General features: G+C 42.4%; 1 protein-coding gene across 2 annotated transcripts in view; it reads left to right on the top strand.

Moving 5' to 3' along the window:
- ZNF385B (zinc finger protein 385B) overlaps positions 1 to 25,660 on the top strand; it is a 724,391-nt gene that overhangs the window by 440,932 nt on the left and 257,799 nt on the right. The gene's annotated exons all lie outside the window — the stretch shown is intronic.

Here is a 25,660-nt window from a genome sequence, read left to right as displayed (position 1 = left end):
TCTTTCCTTGGGCCTGCTGCTCTGCTAGATAAGTGCTTCTAGTTTGTTTTCTGTTTTTTCTGTCCAGCTTGCTATTAACTTTTGCTGGAAGCTCTGAGAAGCAAAGGGGTGCACCGCCGTGCTGTTAGTTCGGCACGGTGGGTCTTTTTGCCCCTTTGCATGGTTTTCGTTTTAGGGTTTTTTGTAGACTGCATAGTTCTCTTTGCTATCCTCGCTCTGTCTAGAATATCGGGCCTCACTTTGCTGAATCTATTTCATTCCTACGTTTGTCTTTTCATCTTGCTAACAGTCATTATATGTGGGGGGCTGCCTATTCCTTTGGGGTATTTCTCTGAGGTAAGTCAGGCTTGTATTTCTATCTTCAGGCTAGTCAGCTCCTCAGGCAGTGCCGAGTTGCATAGGTAGTTGATAGGCACAATCCACTGCTGCTTATAGTTGTGTGAGGATAGATCAGGTACTGCAGTCTACAGAGATTCCACGTCTCAGAGCTCGTCCTATTGTTTTTGGTTATTGCCAGATCTCTGTATGTGCGCTGATTACTGCACGCTGTGTTGCCTGATTGCCAGCCATAACAGCAGCAACTATCAGAATGGTTTTTAACAAGGAAAAATGCAAAGTACTGCATCTGGGCAATAGAAATGAAAAAAGCATATACAGAATGGGAGGAATAGGGCTAGGTAACAGCACATGTGAAAAAGACTTGGGTATACTAATAGATCATAAACTGAACATGAGTCAACAGTGTGATGCAGCAGCAAAAAAGGCAAATGCAATTCTGGGATGTATTAACATAAGCATACAGTCTAGATCATTCAAAGTCATTATTGCCCTCTACGCCTCTTTGGTCAGACCTCACCTGGAATACTGTGTCCAGTTTTGGGTGCCACATTTAAAAAAAGACATCAACAAACTGGAGCAAGTTCAGAGAAGAGCGACCAGAATGATGGCCGGTCTGCAAATCATGTCCTATGAGGAACGGTTACAGGATTTGGGAATGTTTAGCTTGCAAAAAAGAAGACTGAGAGGAGACTTAATAGCTGTCTACAAATATCTCAAGGGCTGTCACATTGTAAGGATCATCTTTATTCTCGTTTGCACAAGGAAAGACTAGAAGCAATGGGATGAAACTGAATGGGAGGAGACACAGAATAGATATTAGAAAAAACTATTTGACAGTTAAGGTGATCAATGAGTGGAACAGGCAGCCACGAGAGGTGGTGAGTTCTCCTTCCATGGAAGTTTTCAAACAGAGGCTGGACAGACATCTGTCTGGGATGATTTAGTGAATCCTGCTTTGAGAAGGGGGTTGGACCAGAAGACCCAGGAGGTCCATTCCAACTCATCCTATGATTCACTTCATCACAAAAAAAACTACTCTCAATTTATAGCCAACTCTCTTACACTTTCTGACAGAAGTTCTATCGCTTATCCATGTTATGTAAATAAAAGCTTATAACCTGATGTTAAATTCATCCATTGATTGTATAAATTAATCTTTTGGAAGCTGAAACCATCCGAAATATGGTTTAGGTTAAGAAAATAAATTGGCATCAATGCAGAAATATTGATCAGTTAATGGGCACAGAATAGTCAGATTTTGGCAAGACAAAAGTTTTGTCGCCCACAGAAAGTAATGTGATATTTAAACAAATTATTAACTTAAAATATAAATATATGTTGCATAACATTGGTGAATCAAGTTGTGGTGCTATTAGAGTCATATTTAATTTTTTGTGTGACTTTCATGAGCTTGAAGGACTGCATCCTTGCGGTTCAACAATGATTCATACAATTTATTAATGAAGTCATTAAGAATAGCAAAGAATGCAGTCTTACATGCTTCCCAGAGTTCATCCAGATTATTTGGTTTTGTCTTCCAAGTTTCCTCTTTCATCCTACCGCAAACATGCTCAATGATGTTCATGTCTGGTGACTGGGCTGGCCAGTCCTTGAGCACCTTGATCTTTTTTGCCTGGAGGAACTTTGTTGTAGAGAAGGATGTATGAGATGGAGCACCATCCTGCTGCAGAATTTGACCCCTTTTATGATTTGGAATATAAGAGGTAGCTAATAATTCTTCATATTTTAGGCTCTTGATATTGCCTTCCACCTTGCAAATGTTTCACACACCCCCATACTGAATGTAACTCCAGACCATGTTCTTTTCACCACCAAATGTAACTGTTTTCTGTGCGTATTTTGGATCCATATGGGCTCCAGTAGGTCTTCTGCAGTATTTGTGGCGGCTATGGTGTAATTCTACTGACGATTCATCAGAGAAATCAACTGTCTGCCACTTTTCCAGCGTCCATCTGTTTAGCAGGCTGTGGGACTTTGCAAATGCCACACAGTTTTTTATTTGCCTTTTGTTTGGTGCTCGCTTCTGGGCACTGATTTGACCATGGAGGCCATTTCGATACAGAATCCTACAAACTGTTCTAGTTGACAAAGGGACTTGAGGTGACCAGGCCTGTTGGAGCTCTGCTGCAGTGGAAGACGGGTTTGCTTTGGATTTTCTAACCAACAAATGTTCCTCCTGAGCAGTTGTCTTGCGAGGTCTGCCAGACCTGGGCTTGTAAAACACATCTCCAGTCTCTTCAAATCTTTTTTAATTCTTTCTACTTGACACTGAGACACATTAAAGGTGCCAGCCACCTCTGCAGTGTGTCTGGTCTTCATCATCTTGATAATCCAGGCTTTGGTCGCAGGGTGGATTTTTGGCATGTTGTCAGAGCTCAAGTTGCAGTTCAAGTAAAGGTCTGGGGTGCTGGGTTTCTTTTTATATACACACACACTAATTAACCAATCATTTACTGAGCACAGGTGAGGATGTAAACTAGGATTGGGCGCATTCTATGACCAGGCGACAAAACTTTTGTCTTGCCAAAATCTGACCATTCTGTGTTCATTAACTGATCAATATTTCTGCATTGATGCCAATTTATTTTCTTAACCTAAACCACATTTCGGAGGGTTTCAGCTTTCAAGGAATAATTTATACCACCAATGGATGAATTTAACATCCAGTTATAAGCTTTTATTTGCATAACATGGATAAGCGACAGAACTTCTGTCAGGGAGTGTAAAGCAACTCCCTTTTCTACCCATCAAGTTGTATTCACAGTGACACATGTATCTGAGATATGGACTGCTTGATACGAGATTGCCACATTATGATTGAGGCCTTATTCGCACATTCAAGTTTTACTAAAGTGTTCTATGAGTAAACAATGTACTATTGATTTTTACCACAGTATGAATTTACAAGAAAGAGTCGTGATTTCAGTCATAGGCAACATGCATTAGGAAACTTTTCTCCAGAAATGTCATGCTGGTAGTGACAGAATAGTCCAATATGTGGTCTTTTTCATCCACTATGAAGATTACTAAACTTGGAGGCATAACGATACAATGCGTAAGAGGTCATAGAAGGTTCCAGCCAATAGATAAAATGTAGTTTTGTTAAATTCGTGCATTTATATCCCATTTGTTTTGATCAAATGCTTGAATCAATTCTTTAATATGTAATTTTAATACAAGAGCTCATTCCTCCTTAAGAACTAAATTTGCTTTTGAGATAATTGCAGCATTTAACAATCTGAATGAGGAGATTGATCCGTTGTCTGAAGCTTTTCCTTTCCTTTATGACTTCAATCAGTCAAAATCTTAAAAGCGGGCAAATAAAGATGATCGATTTGGCGCACAGACTGCTCCTGCTGGCATACGTCTTGGGATTATGAGACAGGCTAAGGAACCTGCAGAGATATTTTGATAAAATCAGTCTGCGATGAGGAAGGTCTGAGATAAGATCAGGTTTCCTCTTTCGTTCCCCTTGACGCTTCAACATAAATGATAACATATGATTAAGAGTGCAAGTTTAATCATTGCTCACCTCCGAGTCTTTGCGACATATTACAACCACACTGCTTTTCTTCCCATAATGAAGCAGTTACATTAATAATGCTCTCAGGATACAAGAACATAGCGATACAACTATCCATCTCTATCAGCACACTGTCAAATGGGACATGCTCGCACATAGAATAATACATGTCCGCCATTAATAATTTATTATTCACTATCTATAAAAAGAAAAAACAGTCACAAAAGATAATAAACACAGTACTGAAAGGTTTTCTAATGTTGGAAATTTCCTACAGATTGTTTTTTTTAATCAAATATTTTTTTCATTGAAAAGAGTAAAACAGGTAACAGTTATACAAAGATCAATTATGCATTGCAACATCAATCGTCTCATGTTATTGTACAAAATTGGAGCATGATCATATCTTATACAAAATAAACTATTCATATATTCTTTGTTTTTATATGTTCTAATTAAACAAAACACCCTTCCCCTTCTCTCCCTTTAACGTAGCAGGGAAACCTATATCTGTCCTAATTCCTAGACATGATGGTTCATTGAGATAGCGCTAACTATGCTTCGGACAGGATAAATATGTCACCCAATAAAAGATTATTAATTAGCTATTTATTGGACTAGGTATAGCGCTCAGACCCTAATACCAGGCAATAATATTTTCAGCACCCAGTGTATCAATAAAATTTCAGACGGCAAACCTGGGACATCTAGCCAGGGTCCCCAGATGTTTTTGAATTTGTTCATTGTGTAACACCCCAGGAAACCGGCTGTTAAAGTGGTGTCGCTTTCCTTTTGGGGAGAGTGATGCCATGCCTGGAAGCAAGGGAGATCCCTTTAACAGGTGGTACACATGCATGCAACATATTCTGACTCCAGGCCAGAAGGGGGAGCTCTGAACCTGGTTTCAGGGGAGCTTCCCTAGATATGAATATATATTCTGGCCTGCGGAGGAGTTAGACAGTCTGGAGGAGATTGTGAGAGGAGAGAGTTGGTCCAGGGAGACCAGAAGAGAGGGAGTCGGTAGCAAACAGCAGAAGAGAGTGGAGTGAGAGTAGAGCTGGGGCCGTGCAGCTACGTGTGGTGCTGCAGCTGCAGGCCAGAGAAGAGAAACAGACTGGTTGCATTGGTATCACGTGCCAGAGGTGAGAAGCACAGAAGAATAAAGGAGCTGGAAGAGAGCTGTGACTGGGCTTCCTCCAAGCTGAAGTGCAGGAACCAGGCACCTGAAGCCCGAGGCTGAACCGGAGGGCAGAAGACTGCAGGTTGTCTGCCCACATCTACACCCGAAGTTATAGCAACACATAGAGCCCGAGTCATGATAGAGACCCTGTAAAAAGGCTTGCGTTGCCTACCATATGGGTACTGTCCTAGGACAGGAACAGAGAGGACCTTGTTAGGAGCCACAGGCAGCAAGGAACTCACCCCAAAGCACGAGAAGGAAGGTTTACGAACCTCACTTGAGAGAGAGATTCATCATTGCTTCCAGGCCAACCAGACCTTGCCAACACCTGTTGCCGGTACCCTGCACTGTGGCCATAAACCATCAGTAAACCAGGTAAAGAGACTGCAACCCTGTGTCCTCTGTTTCTTTCTACACCACCTAACACCTGTCCCTACCACACTGGGAGCCCAGAATCTAGATTTCTGTTACACCATTCTGATGGGAAGGTGATAATTTGGAGCAGGCTGCATAAAGTTGGTAGAGGTAGTATAATGATGTGGAAAATGTTTTCTTGGCATACTTTGGGCCATCTGATACATGTGAATGGACATTTGGAAAGTAGGGCTTACGTAATCATTATGGCTGATGAAGTTCATACTTCATGAGTCATGACAGTTACTGTACAGTTGTGCTCAAAAGTTTACATACCCCAGCAGAATTTTTGCTTTTTTGGCGTTTTTTAAGAGAATATGAATGACAGCACCAAAACTTTTGCTCCACTCATGGTTAGTGGTTGGGTGATGCCATTTATTTTCAAACTACTGTCATCTCATTTTAAATCATAATGACAACCCAAAACATTGAAATGACCCTGATCGAAAGTTAGCACACCCCATTTCTTAATAACGTGTATTGCCTCCTCTAACATCAATGACAGCTTGAAGTCTTTTGTGGTAGTTTTGGATGAGGTTCTTTATTTTCTCAGATGGTAAACCTGACCACTCTTTTTGGCAAAAAGTGTCCAGTTCCTGTAAATTCCTGGGCTGTTTAGCATGAACTGTGCGCTTGAGATCTCCCCAGAGTGGCTCAATGACATTGCGGTCAGGAGACTGAGATGGCCACTCCAGAACCTTCACTTTGCTCTGCTGTAGCCAGTGACAGGTTGACTTGGCCTTGTGTTTTGGATTGTTGTCACATTGGAACATCTAAGTACATCCCATGCGCAGCTTTCGGGCTGATGAGTGCAAATTTGCCTCCAGTATTTGCTGATAACATGCTGCATTCATCTTTCCTTCAACTTTGACCAGGTTTCCTGTGCCTTTGTAGCCCACACATCCCCAAAACATCAGTGACCCACCTCTGTGCTTTACAGTAGGAATGGTGTTCCTTTTATCATAGGCCTTGTATATCTCTCTCCAAATGCGACGTTTATGGTTGTGGCTAAAAAGTTAAATTTTGGTCTAATCACTCCAAATTACATTGTTCCAGAAGTCTTGAGGCTTTTCTTTGTGCTGTTTTGCATTATGCAGGTGAGATACTTTGTGGCATTTGTGCAGTAATGGCTTTCTTCAGGCGACTCGACCATGCAGCCCATTTTTCTTCAAGTGCCTCCTTATTGTGCATCTTGAAACAGCCACACCATTAGTTTTCAGAGAGTCCTGTATTTCAGCTGATGTTATTTGTGGGTTTTTCTTTGCACCCCATCCAATTTTCCTTTTTTAGTTGTGGACGACATTTTTGTTGGTCTACTTAACCATGGTTTTGTTTTTACAGAGCCCCTAATTTTCCATTTATTAATCACAGTTTGAATGCTGCTGACTGGCATTATCAATTCCTTGGATATCTTTTTGTATCCCTTTCCTGTTTTATACAGTTCAACTACCTTATACTGTACCTCCATTGACAATGCTTTTGCTTTCCCCATGAATCACAATCCAGAAACATCAGTGGCTGGATAAAAGACGCAAGAGTCTGTCTAGATCCCAGAAACTCACTCAGCTTTTATGCACACACACTTATTACAAGCAAACAAGTCACAGGTGAGGATGTTACCTTTAGTAGCCATTCAAACCCATTTGTGTCAACTTCTGTGTATGTTATCAGGCCAAAATTACCAGGGTATGTGAACTTGACACATCAGGTTCATTTGGATGTTTTGGGTTGTCATTATGATTTAAAAAGAGAAAACACAGTAGTTTGACAATAAATGGCTTCACCCAACCACTAGCCATGAGTGGAAAGAAGTTTTGGTGTTATCATTCATATTCTCTCAATAGAGGCCAAGAAAGCAAAAATTCTGCCGGGGTATGTAAATTTTTGAGCACAACTGTATATATTGATTGGCAAAAAAGACACTTTCAACAAGACAAATTATGGATCAGTTCCAAGATCAAGTGGGTTTACCTTGCTTCCCTGACCTTCACATTCCTGATATTTTAATTTAATTAGAGTTCCTCTTCATCTAATTGCGAGAACCAATTCTGTTTGTATATGGCAGTATTTCGGCAAAATGATTTCAACACCTAGAGGAATCTTCGCCTGCATTTTGTCTTCAGCATGTTGACTGCTCTTTAGAACTTAAAAGATTTCAGGAACATTTAAAATACAAAATATTCATAGTTGTCAAAGGGCCCAGAGACAAAGTAGGAACGATTCTTCACCACGTCTGGTATCCCAATTCTCTTCCTTTTCATAAGCCCATACACTGCTGCTGTGTTGGAAAATTCAGTAAAATGCAATAAGATGTCCACAATACACAGACAGACAGACAGCTGCATCCACCTTAACTCTTGAATTTGGTGAACACAGATTTAAGACAATAGTAACTTGTCAGCAAATGGACATCTTGTGACCGGGAATCATCATGTTAAGGGAAAAATCAATTTCTTTTAAAAGCCGGTAAGCTCGTTTCACTCACTTTGGGATGTGTTGAGACAAGGGAAAAAATAAAGGACATACCGTATATGTAGTGTCTTATATTTGCTTCCAATCTTCAGCCTATAGAAAATATCTCTCCAAAGGGTTTGTATTCTCCTATCTCTACTAAGGATTATACGTACAATTATAGGCGACACAAGTATGGTAAGTTATGTCTATCTTTTGATTCCCCCCCAAAGTATCTAAAAGAAAAAAAAAAATAAAGCAACCTTGCAAATAGTTTTTATTTTATGTCTACCGCTATTATGCAGAACCAAGTATCACCATGACAACAGACTACAAGCAAATGCTAAGTAGTCGGATTTTGCAGACATGCTTTTTTCCATTTGTCCTCTAAATTATGTTATTACATATTTAGTAGGTTAATAAGAAATAGGGGATGAATAAAATGACATATGACTTCAAGATCAAACTATGCATAGGTTGTTTATGGACTTTAAATAATATGTGGGTCTGCATAGGATCTGTAGGCAAGAAACGTTTGGAGATTTTTAAACAAAACTCAGCAAAGTTGATTCTTTTTTGTGGACGATACATTCAAGAACTAAATTTTAATTTCACTTGATTACATAATTTTTAATAGGAGAAGACAAAAAATACCAATAGGATGAAAAAGGGCTTTCAGGATCAGGTTTATTCTAGCCAAAATGAGCAATGTTATCGTGAGTTTTCTAATTTGATTGATACATGAATATTATTATTTTCTGCGGCTGGTCTGTTTGCAATTGATTAGACTTTGTTTTTAAAAGCATGCAGTTATAATTTTTGTGAATTTACGTGATTAATGGGGCATTTATTCAAGTTATTTAAACCTTCATTGAATTTACTTTCCTTCATTACATGACATGTTTCACCAAAAGAATGGTTTTCTCTAAGTGAGAATGTTCCCATCATCACACAGAACACATTTCTGTTTAGATGTAAAAAAAAATAAATTAGATTTTATTTTCATCTTCTGGTTGCATTTTGAAAGTTGATTTTTCTCACTCTTCAGAGACTTGTGCTTTATCAGTATCTACAGAAAAGTGTACACAATGTGATTATAGGAGGGTGAACTGGCATTGCAGAATTATTCTCATGTATTTTTCACATCCGCTGTTTCTGCCGCTGTTTTACAATTCACTTTAAGATATGGAATGTTTTCTAATGTGAAATGTGGTTTTAACTCCAGCTGTGTTCTATTGAAATGTTAGCGTTCTTTTGAAAGAACTTATTTAAAAAGTGTGAAAAAAGAAGCGGTCATTGTTCAGTCTAACAACATTTTTTCTGTTAACATTCTGGTATGTTTTCTGCATTGATTGATGTGAGTCATTGAGTAAGATACATAGGAGAGTGCATTCAACTACCAACACTAGGACAGTATCTGTAATAATTAATTAAAATGTCCCTTTTATCTCAATGATATACTACATTTGTCTTTTGTTAGTTACATGGCAACATGTAACATTGATTCTGGGGGCCCACTTTTCAGATTATTGCAAATATCACATTACACTCATTCACAGATTTATATCATAATAGACTTGGTTGTTAGTTAAATGAATGATAAGATTTTGCCTTTGTCTGTTCTTAGTGAATAAAGTGTATTGCGCGAACCACTTGTCAAATTCATACTCAGCGGCCCACCAGTGGATTCTCCTGTTCTCCTATCGGCCAGTCTGAGCTTACTCAGCAGTGTTTTATAGACACTGTTAGCAATCAGTGTAAATAATTTATGGGGTTGTCCAGAATTGATGGCTTGATACCTTTGTTTGCTTCGCCTGCTTCTCAAGACAAGCAGGGGCTTTTACTTACATAGCAAAACACAATGGAGCAACCGTCAGCTCACCGGTTTGAGAAATTCCTGGAATAGGGGTGCGGTGCACAGAGACTCCAGGCTCCTTTCCTGAGTAAATGAATCGTGAAGAAAATGGGAAATTCCAGCAACCGCAAAAGTCATAAAACGTCACATTTATTAGTAGATTTAAAACATGAAAATGAAAAATTTAACAAACATGATAACGGTTGATGCGTTTCGAGCTACACCATGATTAAGAGCTAGTGTAGCTCGAAACTCGCCGACCGTTATCATGTTTTTAAAATTTTTCCTTTTCATGTTTTAAATCTACTAATAAGTGTGAAGTTTTATGACTTTTGCAGTTGCTGGATTTTCCCATTTTGTTCACGGCTTTTACTTCCATGCCAAGGACCTTCAGATGCATCAGAGGTGGACATACCATTGGTGTAACCTGTGCAGTCACACAGAAGCATAAGAGGCATGGGGGCTACAACCTGTAGCATAAGGAATTGTGCATTATGATGAGACATTGGACTGCAAAAGGCCCATATATTGTTCTTGCACAGGGGCTGTGTCTGTCAGTGGACTACACGATTGAAGTGATAGGTCGACTTTAGAGCAAATTGTTGTATGTGACATTGTAAGGAGTGTATTACTTAACGTAAATAACCTTTCATTTTTGTCATTTGTTTTTTTAAATGTACAAATATAATGTAATATATTTTCTGGTTTATTTAAACCCAGACATTCAAGCTAGAATAGAATCACGGTGATAGATGACCAAAACAATTATTTTTCAGATGTATATAAGCTTTTTGCAAAACTAATAGTACATGTGTCAGGTAACATACAGTAAATATGTGCACTGTGGTTTATAGATTTAGGCATAATGAGTTTCTGTTATTCAGGCACACAGCCTAATTCTTAGACCTGTATATTTATATGGAATATATCATAGAAGTTTCATGGTGTACAATCCATAGGCAGCATGAATTAGAGACTGGCTCCTGTTTTCCAAAAATCTATGTTTCACAGACATAGAGACAGACCTTTCAATGTAGCTGAGCAGAAAGGAAGAAGCTAGCAGGGACCAGCCCCTTGGACTAGTCACCAAATCCCTAGCCAACTTAGCATGAATTAGTTGATAGGTTCCTTTTGTACAGGTACTCTCATGTTATTAAATTGCTTTACCTAGTTAGACAGCATAAAAATAAGCAAGTTTGCAATTGGCTTGCTTTTTTATCTGCTTTAATTCCCCTGCTGTGAGAGCTTTTATCCGACATTCTGTACAGCTCTTTTCAAAGCACTCAGCCACCAGAAAATGGCTGAGTATGTGATATCAGCCATCTCTCTCTAGCCTACTGATTTCTATACAGCAGTCAGCTCTCCCTGCCCCTATCAGCTCCTGACCGAGCTGCTCTAGTCAGTCCTGCTTAATCACAGTCCCTTTGCCCTCAGCATTGGGAGTTTTCAGAGTAGTTCTAATCACAGCTCTCACTCTCCTTTGATTATTCAAATGCCTTGTTATCTCTATATGCAAATATAGTAACAGTATAGACTTAAGAACAATGTCCATAGCAGAAGAAAACGCACTGGAAATTTCATTCAAGGTGCCCCCCATCCTCAGTCTGCAACTAGGATGTAAGAAGACTACAGAGCTGTGAGTTGACCAGGATACAACTTAAGAATACCCATTTGAAAAACACTTGCCTTCTAGTTTTGGGATTTGAACATATATTCATCAATTGACGCTACCACTGTGTTACACTTTTTTGCTTTCTTTTGCCAAATAAGTAGTAATTCAGGATTACATTTTATTTTGAATTGACCCCTGTATTCAAGGAGAAAAATGGCAACTCACATATTTTTGTTCACATTGTTAGTAAAAAAATAAAATAGGAATAAAAATGGATGTCATGGGATTTTAAAATGGTGACATGTTTAAGACAGTTTTACCAAATTTCACAATTTTTCCTTTCAGACTGCAGAGATAGGACAGGCTGCACTTTCCCCATTGGAATGAATTCTCTTTGGGCAGCACCATGGTCAAGTGGGAACCACTGGTGGACCCCATGAAGTTCATAATGACATCATTGCACATCAAATGGAACTTCATGAGCCTTCAACACTATTGCTAATCTGTTTGAGGCAAAATTAAAAGCAAGTGTTTTCATATGACCACAGATAAAAAAAAGCTCAGAGAGTGCACCGAATTTCTTAAACAGCTAGCTTGAAAAAGCTTTGTCTCAATGGTTCAGGCTTCTTTGTTACTCCAAAAATGGAGGGTGGAAAAATGTGTGAAGCTCAATGAAGTACTTTGGTGAAGAACTAATGCACAATGGCTGCATCATGTTCCCTAACTTCCATATACTCAATAATCATGCTGATAAAGTATAACATGGGAGCATGGCAGCCATACATATTAAACAGAAGTAGGTGGAACCACTATTGGAGAAATGATTGTCTGGTGACCATATTTTAGGCAGTTACAGTCATTCAAACTTCATTGGGAACATCATTTTATGAAAATATTTTTCATAGGCTAGCTACCATTGGACAAATATTTTAACCCCTTAACGATCAGCAGCATTTTTGATTTTGAATTTTCATTTTTTGCTCCCCTTCTTCCCAGAGCCAAAACTTTTTTCTTTTTGGGTCAAGATGGCCATGTGACGGCTTGTTTTTTTGCGGATGAGTTGTATTTTTGAACAGCTTCATTAGTTTTATCATATCGTGTACTGGAAAACAGGGAAAAAAATTCCAAGTGCTGTGAAATTGCAATACAAGTGCAATCCCAAGTCCATGGACTCTCGTCTGTCCGCTCTTCAGACCTCTGATCCCGGGAATGCTTCCCAGTTGGCCAGTGTGCAACAAGAGCTGGCGCAACAGCAAGACACCCAAGCCCATATCTTAATTTACATGGCTTCTGTAGATACTTGGCTTCTCTCCCTGCAGTCTGCTGCATCTGCTCCTGTCTCGGCTCCTCACCCTCCTCTTCGTCTGGCTAAACCACCGCGCTATAACGGTGATCCCAAATTATGTTGGGGATTCTTACATCAGTGCCACCTCCATTTTGAGCTTTTGCCTTTACAATACCCTAAAGATCGGACCAAGGTAGCTTTCATAATTTCTCACCTGGAGGGAGATGCGTTGGCGTGGGTGAATCCGCTCTGGGAGTGTGACAACCCTGTTATTTCACAATTAGCTAATTTCTTTGAGACTTTCCGTCGAGTATTCGACGAACCAGGTCGTCTGGCCTCTACTACTGAGTCCCTATTTAATTTACAACAGGGGTCTTTAACTGTTGGTCAGTACGCCATTCAGTTCCGCATTCTATCTTCCGATTTAGGTTGGAATAATGAAGCCTTGGTGGGAGCATTTTAGCGAGGTTTATCTGGGCATATTAAAAATGAGTTAGCGGGTCACAATACTCCAACCAATTTGGAGGATCTGATCTCTTTGGCTACACATATTGACCTTCGTTTTCAGGAGCGAGCCCGTGAGAGTAGGATTCCTCGGCCTTCCCAGTCTTCACGTAGACCACCTAGTCCTCGTCTCAGGGTGTCCACCTCCATACCAGCGCCGGAGCCAATGCAACTTGATTGACTCAAAATGTCTGAGCATCATCGCCAGGAGAGATGCACTCAAGGTTTTTGTTTCTACTGCGGCAGTGCCTCCCATCTCCTCTGTGCTTGCCCGGATCGCCCAGAAAACTCCTCTACCTAGGACAGGTAAGAGAGGCCTCCCTAGGTGCATGTGATACCTCTAGACCCCTCACTCTTTCTGTCTTATTGCACGTATCAGGTAAACGCTTTTCCTTACTAGCCTATATTGACTCGGGTGCTGCGGGGAATTTCATTAGGCTAGAGGAGGTTATTTAATTTTCTGTCCCTGTAGGACCTTAGAAAATCCCCTCTTCCTTGCCTCCGTGGATGGCAAGCCCCTGCAAGAGACTATAACCCAAGTCACGCAGATTGTAGAACTTCAGGTAGGAGTTCTGCATAAGAAGAAAATTGCGTTTCATGTTCTAGCCAATATTTTGCATCCAGTTCTCCTTGGTCTACCTTGGTTGCGGACCCATGAGCCCGCTTTGGATTGGCATAATGGCAATATTCTTCATTGGTGGATTCTTATCGGGCTCGGTGTCTGCTGCCGGTGCGTCCTGTTGGTGTTTCTCACTCTTCCCTCATTCCTTTTGGCTTGCCTTCTGTTTACAGTTCCTTTTCTGATGTCTTCGATAAAAAAGAAGCAGAGAATCTTCCTCTGCATCGTTCCTATGACTGCCCAATAGACCTCATTCCTGACACCATGCCTCCGAAAGGAAGAATCTATCCCCTCTTGCCAGTAGAGACTCAAGCCATGTCAGAGTATGTGCAAGAAAATCTCACCAGAGGCTTCATTCGGAAATCCTCTTTTCCTGCCGATGCTGGCTTCTTTTTGTCAAGAAGAAGGATGGCTCTCTTCGTCCTTGCATTGATTATCAAGGCTTGAACAACATTATGGTGAAAAACAAATACCCATTGCCACTAATCTCCGAGCTCTTTGACTGTTTTAGAGGGGCACAAATATTTACTAAGCTTGATCTTCGAGGAGCCTACAACCTGGTTCATATCCGAGCAGGGGATGAGTGGAAGACCACATTCAACACCCGTGATGGTCACTACGAATACTTAGCTATGCCTTTTGGCCTCTGTAACGCTCCTGCTGTATTTGAAGAGTTCGTGAATGGCGTCTTCAAATATTGCCTCTATGCTAGTGTCGTAGTCTATCTTGACAATATTCTCATTTTCTCTCCGGATCTCTCCAACCATCGACGTGACATCCGTCTACTTTTACAATGTCTAGGGGAGAATCATCTTTTCACCAAGATTGAAAAGTGTGTTTTTGAGCAGTCCAGTGTAGCCTTTCTTGGATTTATTGTCTCTGATTCTGGTCTTAAGATGGATCCAGCTAAGGTGTCTGCTGTTCTCGGTTGGCCACGGCCCATTGGGGTAAAGGCTATTCAATGTTTTCTTGGCTTTGCCAATTATTATAGGCAATTTATTCCTCATTTCTCCTCCTTAACCAAACCCATCTCTGCTATCACCCACAAGGGAGTCGATTCCAACTACTGGCCCTCAGAAGCGGAGGACGCTTTTCAACCTTTAAAACAAAAGTTAGCTGCTGCACCATCCTGATGCCAACAAACCTTTCGTTCTTGAGGTGGATGCATCTTCTGTAGGAGTAGGAGCAGTCCTTCTACAGAGATCTATTTCTGAACGTATCGTCACCTGTGGCTTCTTCTCTAAATCTTTTTCCTCCTCAGAACGTAATTACTCCATTGGGGACAAAGAACTGTTAATCATTAAGTTGGCCTTAGAGGAGTGGCTTTATCTCCTCGAGGGGGCTGTTAATCATTAAGTTGGCCTTAGAGGATTGGCTTCATCTCCTCGAGGGGGCTGTTAATCTCTTCATCATTTTTACGGATCATAAGAATCTGGCCTATGTTCAGTCTGCCCAAAGGTTAAACCCTCGACAAGCCAAATGGTCCTTGTTTTTTGGACGTTTTGACTTTGAGCTCCACTTCCATCCAGAACATCAGAGCAGATGCTCTCTCAAGATCCTTTCAGCCTTTGGATGAAGTGGAGAGTTCTGCACATATTATTGATCCTGCTAGGTTCATTTCTGTGGCTCCTTTGGATGTAATTTCCCCTCCTCCAGGGAAGAACTTCGTGGCAAGCGGTGACGGAATGAGAGTTCTGCAGTGGGGTCACTCCTCCAAGTTTGCCGGGCACGCAGGAGGCAAGAAGACTCTCTCTCTTATTTTGGTGGCTGTCTCTTCGCCAAGATGTCCTGGATTTTACCGCTTCATGCTCCTCTTGAGCTAAGAACAAAGTTCCTCGGCAATTACCTTCTGGACTCTTACATCCGCTTCCTGTGCCTTCAATTCCATGGAGTCATATTGCTATGGACTTAATCACAGATCTCCCTCGCTCCTCAAATTGCTCCGTTATCTTGGTAGTTGTGGATTGATTTTCCAAAATGGCCCACTTCGTTCCCTTATCTGGATTACCGTCTGCTCCCGAGTTAGTGAAGATCTTCATCCATCATATTTTCCGACTTCACGGCTTCCCTTTATATTGTGTCAGGCCAAGGTGTCCAGTTGACCGCCTGATTTTGGAGGGCTCTGTGCGGTTTAATGAAAGTGACTCTAGCTTTCTCCTTCGCCTATCATCCTCAGTCCAATGGCCAGGTTGAGCGTGTTAACCAAGTTCTCACGTCTTATCTATGACATTTCTCCAATGGTCATCAGAATGATTGGGTTTCCCTGCTTCCATGGTCAGAATTTGCTTACAACAATCATCCTAGTGAATCCTCTACTAAGTCTCCATTTTTTGTGGTCTTCAGGCAACATCCCGGCATTCCTCTTCCCATTTCCTGCACCTCCGGCGTACCGGTGGCAGATTCTCTGTCCTTGGAGTTCTCCAAAATTTGGCAAGAGACTAAAGAGGCTCTTATAAAGGCTAGTAATCGGATGAAAAGGTATGCAGACAAGAGACATCTTGACGCCCCTCCATATAAATCGGAGGATAACGTCTGGCTCTCCTCTCGTTAAATTAGACTTAAGATTCCCTCTCAAAAACTAGGTCCTCATTACATTGGCCCCTTTGAGATTTCTAGTCGGATCAATGACGTGGCTTATAGGTTAAAGTTGCCTGCCTCTTTGCGAATTCCTAATACTTTTCATGTCTCGCTTCTTAAACCCGCAGTCTTTAATCAGTTTCACTTGTCCCAATCTCATTTCCCTTCATTCCCCACTTCTGATGATATATTCAAAGTTAAGGATATTCTTGCCCAAAAGACTGTTAGGGGCCGGACTTTATTTTTAATTGACTGGAAGGGATTTGGTCCTGAGGAGAGATTGTGGGAACCCCGAGAGAACATCAGTGCACCCCATATTTTAAAGAGGTTTCTTTCCAGCTTTAAAAAGAGGGGGAGTAAGAGAGGGGGTACTGTCATGACCGCAGATACTTACCTGTCCATCCGGCGCGATCCCAACGTCCCTCCTCACTAATTTCTGCCCAGCTTCTCTGGCTTCCGCTGCTTCAGACGGTTCGCGCATGTGCCGTAGCACTTCTTCCGCCGCCCGTGATTCTGGGAGGTTGTGACCCGGTGGCTCCACCTCCAATATGGTGGCGCCCACTGGGTATTTCTGCTCGGCGCTTACCCAGGTAGGCGCCTGTGTATCTTCGCTGTTTCTACGCCGCTTAGTTTGGTGTTCATGCATTGTTTTCAGGCCCCCTCCTGCCTTTCCACTAGCTAGCTCTTCTCTTCTGTGCTAGCCTAGATACCATTTCTTTGGTTGTCTGCAGTCCATCTTTCTTTTGTCTCGTCCATTCCATGTCCTGTGGTCCTTCCCTGTTTACGTTGTCTTCTGTGTAGCCTTGACTTACTGTTTTGTTTCATTTTCAGCTCTCTGCCTTCAGTCATCCTTGGATCCTGAGGATTCCTTATCATCCTGCAATTCCGTCTTTACCCAGTCGTCCCTTTGGCTCCAGCAGTTGCTGTTCCATCCTCCTTGGGCCTGCTCCTAACACTCCCTGCATAGGGGTCCATCCATCAGGTTTGCTCACCCTTGGGGGCTCTGGGGCCGCGACCCAGAGGGTCCACTCTCGGGTTTTCCTTCCCTCTGTCTCACTTCCATGTAGTGTGATACAGCTGACATGTGCTGGAAATGATGTGGGCTCAGCATCGGAGCCCACATCAAAGGGAGGGAGTCGGACATTGGTGTACTATTACGCCCAATGTCGGAAAGGAGTTAAACATGGTCAACTTCTTTTCAGAAGACCGTTATCTTCTAACTTATCGTTCCTTATCATTTCACCTATAAAGCATCATTTTGATTAAAATTATCTATTTTGATCAACTGTATGGCCTCCTTTAGATGTTTAGCATTTTTCAGTAATCTTTGTTTAATAGATGGAAATTCTATATTCTAAACAGCAAGAGCACAAGAAGAGGATTCAGAGATCCTCCAAAAAATAGAAAAAAACAGCAGCAAAACAAGGCAGAGCTTCTTACCTGCCTAGGCCTCTAAACAAATGCACTATCAGGATGCAGTGGACCCATGTGGTTAAGATGGAGACAACACAGGTGCAGCATAACCGATGAGGCAACCACTCTCAACCTACCAAACTAATGGAGGGGGTGGCTGCTTGGCACAATGCTGCACATAAAAGACTTGTATGTGGCGCTGTTCACACAATGGAGATGCACAGCATCCAGGCAAGCCTAGTAGTGACACCCTTCTATTAGATCAGGCGGGCCTGCCCAGCGCTATCCAAATGCACCCCATGTGAACAGACACCACAGTTTACAAGACAAAAATGGGCCCAACTGCACCCCGAAAAAAATGCAAAAAACACAAAAAAATATAAAAAATTTTTTGTGAGGTATTAGTTTATACTTTGGCCAAAATACGCAAGCTCGTAACCCGCGTGTGTTGTCTCCATCTTAACCACATGGGTCCACTGTATCCTGATAGTGCATTTGTTTAGAGGCCTAGGCAGGTAAGAAGCTCTGCCTTGTTTTGCTGCTGTTTTTTTTATGGAAATTCTATACTTAAGAAATGCCACTTACTAGCTGTGAACAATAATTGCATTACATAGTGCTATACGTTATACAGGCTTACACATCACATCTGCTTTAGCCATAAGCTCCTGCCCAAGAACTGCGATAAATCGAAACCTTGCAAGGATGCCGAGGTGTGATTCATAAAATATGAAAAACTATAATGCCATAATACTAATATCCCTTATGGTAAATCCCCACATGACCCAATTTCTGCGGAACGTTACTCTTCCTTAGCTTGTTTCTGGCCATTTAGTTATATATTGTGCATTTGTAATCTATTCTGAATAGAGATAATTGGGACGTATTTATCTTGTTTTTTCTATGATTTCTAACAATTCTTGAGCAATCATGTTGCTCAAATGTTTGCCAACAAAATTTCTTGATTATGTAGACATACTTTATTGTAGGCGCTTGGTTTCACCGTCAAACACATTGGGCCTAATTTATCATTTGTGATTTATTGAGCTCACTTTTCTTTTTTTGTTTTGTGTTATTGATGTTTTTTGTGCCAAATTATTCAAAACTGTGTAAGTGGTTCATGAATTTGTCATATACTCAAGCTGGCTATTTATTTTTGCTTTTAACTGGTTTTTACAACTTTTCAACACCAAAATCACAAATCTTTTAAAAAGTTGCAAAAATGTGCCAAATTGAAAACTCATTCAGAAACCTTACTCCGGAGAGATAACTGGAGAGTGAGATGGGCCAAAAAAATGCAATACTTGGTAAAAGTCATATTTCATTAATCTGTTTAAAACATCTGAATAAACAAAGTTATCAAGAATAAATAATAAAAAAAATCTTAGAAAAGTTTGACAAGTGGTGCAAAATGTATTGAAAATATGGAGCATACTAAAGCAGCTTAAATTCCTCCAGAAAGGTAGAAAAACAGCAACGACAAATTAGGGCCATTGAGTTTGTCCATAAAACAATGAAACTAGAAATACATGTAAAATACAATTTCATTCTGATGTGACATTCAGATCAGTGAAATAAAAGCTTGTAAGTGTCAGGCGTTTAACCAATGGGGCAGCAGAGCACAGCGCTCATCTATAGGATGGTGTCATGCGTTGTTAATTGAATTACACATACTAGACTGACATTACATCTCACTGAAATCTAAGTTTTTTTCCCACAGCTGGAGAGCTTCATATAATATAGTGAATTTTTATTTTTTAAATTGTGAGACTAAGTTCCATTTAAATAAACTGTAGATACATTGAGGGAAGCATTAAACGTTTTTCGGACATGTGTCTACTGAATTGTTTGCACATAGCCATGGACAGAGAAAATCTATAAGAGAATACACAAGTAGTCAGTTTATCACTATCTGCTTCTGAGTGCACTGAAGCATCCATGTTCTAGCATTGATGGAGATTTACACCTGCACCATTTATGGATTTACTCACTCGGTTAAACTTCCAAAAGCTTTTTCCAATGTTCATTCCTCATTTTATTTCCACAGATCCTGATATAGTCTCTGAAGAAGTGATTCCAACCTTGGAAAATGCACCTATTGAGATCAAAGGGGTTAACCAGACAAAATATTTATCTATTTATAATTGTATAGAGGATGAATGGTAGATCGGTGGCAGTCCAACTATGGGAATCCCTACAGATTGGTATTGACTGGAACCTGTTATGGGATTATCGTGACAGACAGGAGCCAGAAGACCGAGCTTCTGATTTCTCCTACTCCTGCATTGATTAGAAGCACTTCACAATCATATTAAACGGTGCAGGTTTGTTTTAGCAGTACAGGGGTTAATCTCAGTTGAGAGCTCCTGGAAGCTTTCCTGTGTTAAGGCTCTCAGCTGTGCACTGTTAGCCAATCCCACCTCCTGTATAATCTGGGTCCTGGCAAGCACTCATTGTCAGAGGTAGTTTATGCTGCATGGCTAGAGGTTGTTTGTGATTGTTATTGGATAAGGCGTTTGGTGGATTTATCTGTGACTGTTGCTAGGTTTTGAGTGTGTGATAATTCCCTTTTTTCTACTACTTTAGTTTAACCCCATCCTCCACTCCCCGGTTTTTACTTCTGTTGTTTGTGAGTATATTTGTATGATTGGTATTTTCCTTTATCCCTGTTCATATTACCTTGTTAGTCTGGTTGGTGTATTACGGTACACTACTACTCCCCTCTTCCCTGGTGGGGGAAGGGTATAGACTGAGGGCCAATTCAGGAGCTACGTGGCCCCGGCGTCTTCACCATCAGAAGTAATTCAGGAAATTTCGAGCTAGGGAACCTCTAGCGTTAGAGACAGGGAAGGAGCCCATGGTCCTAAGACACCCAACAATAGAGTTGTGACAGAACCCCAGACTTTTGTTTTGCCCAACCAGCCAGTTAGAGTTATGGGATGTTCACGAATGGGAAAAGCTGAGAACTTCGGATTGGTGATAAATGTTTTTGGTTGAAATTTTCCCATAACTAAAAATTTGCTTCAATTTTATTTAAAGTGTACTTAGTTTAATATGCTACCCCCACTTATATTAACCTTGGACCTATAGATACTTACATTTTGTACTACTTTCAAAATTCTGGTTTCCATCCTCATGCAGATCCAGGGAAGAAGTTTTAGATGAACCTAAACACACTCCACTGTTAAAGGGAACCTGTCAGTTGGGTGAACCCTCCTAAGCCCTCTATATAGAGCATGATGCCCCATAAATAGACATAACGTCATCAATTTCATGTAAAAAAATGGAAAGTTTATTAACATAACAAAATAATTAACAATGAACAAACAATATAAGTGATGAGGGTCGGTAAATGAAATGATGGACAACCACAGCCAAAGAGAACCCACATTAAAAAGTGTAAAAGTGCAATCCAAAACAGCACATGATGTAATGCTGAATGGTATAGGGCATACAACAAAAGCTTATGGGATATGGGGGTGGGTGAAGATAATCATATCCTGGACTAATAAATAGTTGCCAATGAAAAGTAAAGGCCAGCCATCCTCTCCTATACATTCCCACCCATATTGCACCTAGCCCAATCAGTAAAAAATATATCTATAAAAAGTGCCGTAGGTTTTGCAGCCCCCCGAGGAAGCTCAGTATGCGAAACGTGCGTCGGGGCTTTCTGGTGGACATACCCAGCACTGAACCACACATGGGTAAGCAAAACCTACGGCACTTTATATAGATATATATTTTTACTGATTGCATGCAGCCAGCGGGTAAGGAAAGGGTGAATCAAACACCCAAAAACCCCGCCTCCATGGCTGAAGATTGTTCCCTCCAAAGTCAGGTGACAGTGTACCTTTAAGATCTCCAGGACAGACATAGATCTCCCTGAGAATCTGCCTCCAGAGCTTAATTTAAATTAAAGGGAGATTACCAGTGTGAGACATGTAGATCATGAGAGCAGACTGTCAGTCATTATATGTCTCACACATATAATAATTTCTGGAGGCAGGTTCTCAGGGAGATCTATGCCCGACCCATAGATCTTAACAGCTTATTTACATATTAAGAAAAACATGGATTTATCTGGAACAAGACATTCAATCGCATATAGCAAGGTATCATTTTATTCAGCTTTCTGTGACCTGCATGCCTTTATATAAGGCTTAGAAGGATGATCCTACTGACAGATTACCTTAAATAGTTGATCTTCATGTCCATAACACGTGTACTATTTTACAAATGTTTCGATAATAAGAACAAGGAAGGGATATATACAATGTAATAAAAAAATAATTTATTAACATGTTCTTCACATTTTCATGATTATTTTTTCCTACTATGCAGTATCATTGTGGCAGCCTAAGATCCTGTTGGGTGGGACTGAAGGCTTATACTACAAGATTATCAGGGACCGCGTTCCTAATATCAATCATTTCACAATCATTTTGCAGTATGAACAGGCAGGGCTGCCACTAGAAATTTCGGGGCCCCATACTGGCAAAATTTTCTGGGCCCCCTTGAAACTCCGCCCAGGCTCCACCCCAGCCCCACCTCCAGGCTCCACCTCACGAACTGTCCACAGTCCCACTGCTCTCTCTTGGAAAATCTCCACTTCTCACCTATCACACATTAACAGTTCCCATCACCAGATCACACATATAGCCGGCAGCTTTTGTTTTGGCCAAAAGATTTTTTAAGCCGCCACCATAACACGGTAGACACTTTTGGCCTGGCCCTACTCTACTGTAACCTACTAAATATTTGTTAAAATATGCAATACAATTTAGGTATATTTTTATTTATTTTTCAATTTTTAAAATGACCTATAATACTACATACAAGGAACAAATACCACAGCACTATGACCAGATGACATATTACCACCATAGTGATCGAATAATATAAAATACAAGGAACAAACACCGCTACACCATGACCAGACCGCATATTACCAAAAATGACTGAATACTACAATACTGATCAGTAATAAAAAAAAAACACAATACTATCACCATCAGTGCCATTATGCACAGGAGATCTGTAATTATTAAGCAGTGTCTGTACAGGTAATACAGTGATCACCGGTGACATTACACACAGGAGCTCTGTATATAATGTATAGGTAATACAGTGATCACTGGTGACATTGTACACAGGACTTCTGTATATAGTATACAGTGTATAGTGTCAGTGTATAGGTAACACTGACTCACCAGTGACGTCTCTAGGTGAAGTCCTTCATCTTTCATCCAGCACAGACCGCCATCACTTCATCCAGCCAAGACTCGTCTCTGCAGGAAATAAAACAGTTATCTCGAGTTCCGCTTGTTGAACACATTACTTAATTTTCCCAACTTCTACATTACACCACATGAAGAAGGCAACATAGTATCACTCTACACAGTAACAGGACCGCCCCCCCATTTAAAACCGTATACTCAAAAAATAAAATAAATACATCACTGCAATAATAATATCCCTTAATTAGTCCCTATGGTAATATTCGCCATCCTAGCCCCCGTGTGTCTCATTCCAGGCTCCAGCCATATGTTCTCCCATCCTGCCCTCATGAGTATCCATTCTGCCCCATATGATCTCCCCATCCTGCCCCATCTGTCTCCATTGTATCCATCCTGCCCCATCTGTCTCCAATCTTGCCCCATCTGTCTCCATTCTGCCCCATCTGTTTCCAATCCTGCCCCATTTGTGTCCAGCACTCTGCCCCATCTGTGTCCAGCACTCTGCCCCATCTGTGTTCAGCACTCTGCCCCAACTGTGTTCAGCACTCTGCCCCATCTGTGTTCAGCACTCTGCCCCATCTGTGTTCAGCACTCTGCCCCATCTGTGTTCAGCACTCTGCCCCATCTGTGTCCAGCACTCTGCCCCATCTGTGTCCAATCCTGCCCCATCTGTGTCCAGCACTCTGCCCCATCTGTGTCCAGCACTCTGCCCCATCTGTGTCCAGCACTCTGCCCCATCTGTGTCCAGCACTCTGCCCCATCTGTGTCCAGCACTCTGCCCCATCTGTGTCCAGTACTCTGCCCCATCTGTGTCCAGCACTCTGCCCCATCTGTGTTCAGCACTCTGCCCCATCTGTGTTCAGCACTCTGCCCCATCTGTGTTCAGCACTCTGCCCCATCTGTGTCCAGCACTCTGCCCCATCTGTGTCCAATCCTGCCCCATCTGTGTCCAGCACTCTGCCCCATCTGTGTCCAGCACTCTGCCCCATCTGTGTCCAGCACTCTGCCCCATCTGTGTCCAGCACTCTGCCCCATCTGTGTCCAATCCTGCCCCATCTGTGTCCAATCCTGCCCCATCTGTGTCCAATCCTGCCCCATCTGTGTCCAGCACTCTGCCCCATCTGTGTCCAATCCTGCCCCATCTGTGTCCAGTACTCTGCCCCGTCTGTGTCCAATCTTGCCCCATCTGTGTCCAGCACTCTGCCCCATCTGTTTCCAATCCTGCCTCATCTCTGTCCAGCACTCTGCCCCATCTGTGTCCAGCACTCTGCCCCATCTGTGTCCAGCACTCTGCCCCATCTGTGTCCAATCCTGCCCCATCTGTGTCCAGCACTCTGCCCCATCTGTGTCCAGCACTCTGCCCCATCTGTGTCCAGCACTCTGCCCCATCTGTGTCCAGCACTCTGCCCCATCTGTGTCCAATCCTGCCCCATCTGTGTCCAATCCTGCCCCATCTGTGTCCAATCCTGCCCCATCTGTGTCCAATCCTGCCCCATCTGTGTCCAGCACTCTGCCCCATCTGTGTCCAATCCTGCCCCATCTGTGTCCAGTACTCTGCCCCGTCTGTGTCCAATCCTGCCCCATCTGTGTCCAGCACTCTGCCCCATCTGTTTCCAATCCTGCCTCATCTCTGTCCAGCACTCTGCCCCATCTGTGTCCAGCACTTTGCCCCATCTGTGTCCAGCACTCTGCCCCATCTGTGTCCAGCACTCTGCCCCATCTGTGTCCAGCACTCTGCCCCATCTGTGTCCAGCACTCTGCCCCATCTGTGTCCAATCCTGCCCCATCTCTGTCCAGCACTCTGCCCCATCTCTGTCCAGCACTCTGCCCCATCTCTGTCCAACACTCTGCCCCATCTCTGTCCAACACTCTGCCCCATCTCTGTCCAGCACTCTGCCCCATCTGTGTCCAATCCTGCCCCATCTCTGCTAGCACTCTGCCCCATCTCTGTCCAGCACTCTGCCCCATCTCTGTCCAGCACTCTGCCCCATCTCTGTCCAGCACTCTGCCCCATCTCTGTCCAGCACTCTGCCCCATCTCTGTCCAGCACTCTTCCCCATCTCTGTCCAGCACTCTGCCCCATCAGTGTCCAGCACTCTGCCCCATCAGTGTCCAGAACTCTGCCCCATCAGTGTTCAGCACTCTGCCCCATCTGTGTCCAGCACTCTGCCCCATCTGTGTCCAATCCTGCCCCATCTCTGTCCAGCACTCTGCCACATCGGTGTCCAGCACTCTGCCCCATCTCTGTCCAGCACTCTGCCCCATCTCTGTCCAGCACTCTGCCCCATCTGTGTCCAGCACTCTGCCCCATCTGTGTCCAATCCTGCCCCATCTCTGTCCAGCACTCTGCCCCATCTGTGTCCAGCACTCTGCCCCATCTCTGTCCAGCACTCTGCCCCATCTCTGTCCAGCACTCTGCCCTATCTCTGTCCAGCACTCTGCCCCATCTCTGTCCAGCACTCTGCCCCATCTCTGTCCAGCACTCTGCCCCATCTGTGTCCATTCCTGCCCCATCTCTGTCCAGCACTCTGCCCCATCTGTGTCCAGCACTCTGCCCCATCTCTGTCCAGCACTCTGCCCCATCTCTGTCCAGCACTCTGCCCCATCTCTGTCCAGCACTCTGCCCCATCTCT

This window comes from Ranitomeya imitator, chromosome 7, assembly GCF_032444005.1.
Source record: "Ranitomeya imitator isolate aRanImi1 chromosome 7, aRanImi1.pri, whole genome shotgun sequence".
NCBI classification, from domain to species: domain Eukaryota; kingdom Metazoa; phylum Chordata; class Amphibia; order Anura; family Dendrobatidae; genus Ranitomeya; species Ranitomeya imitator.
Note: the sequence above shows the minus strand (reverse complement) of the source record. Positions and strands in the feature narration are given on the sequence as shown.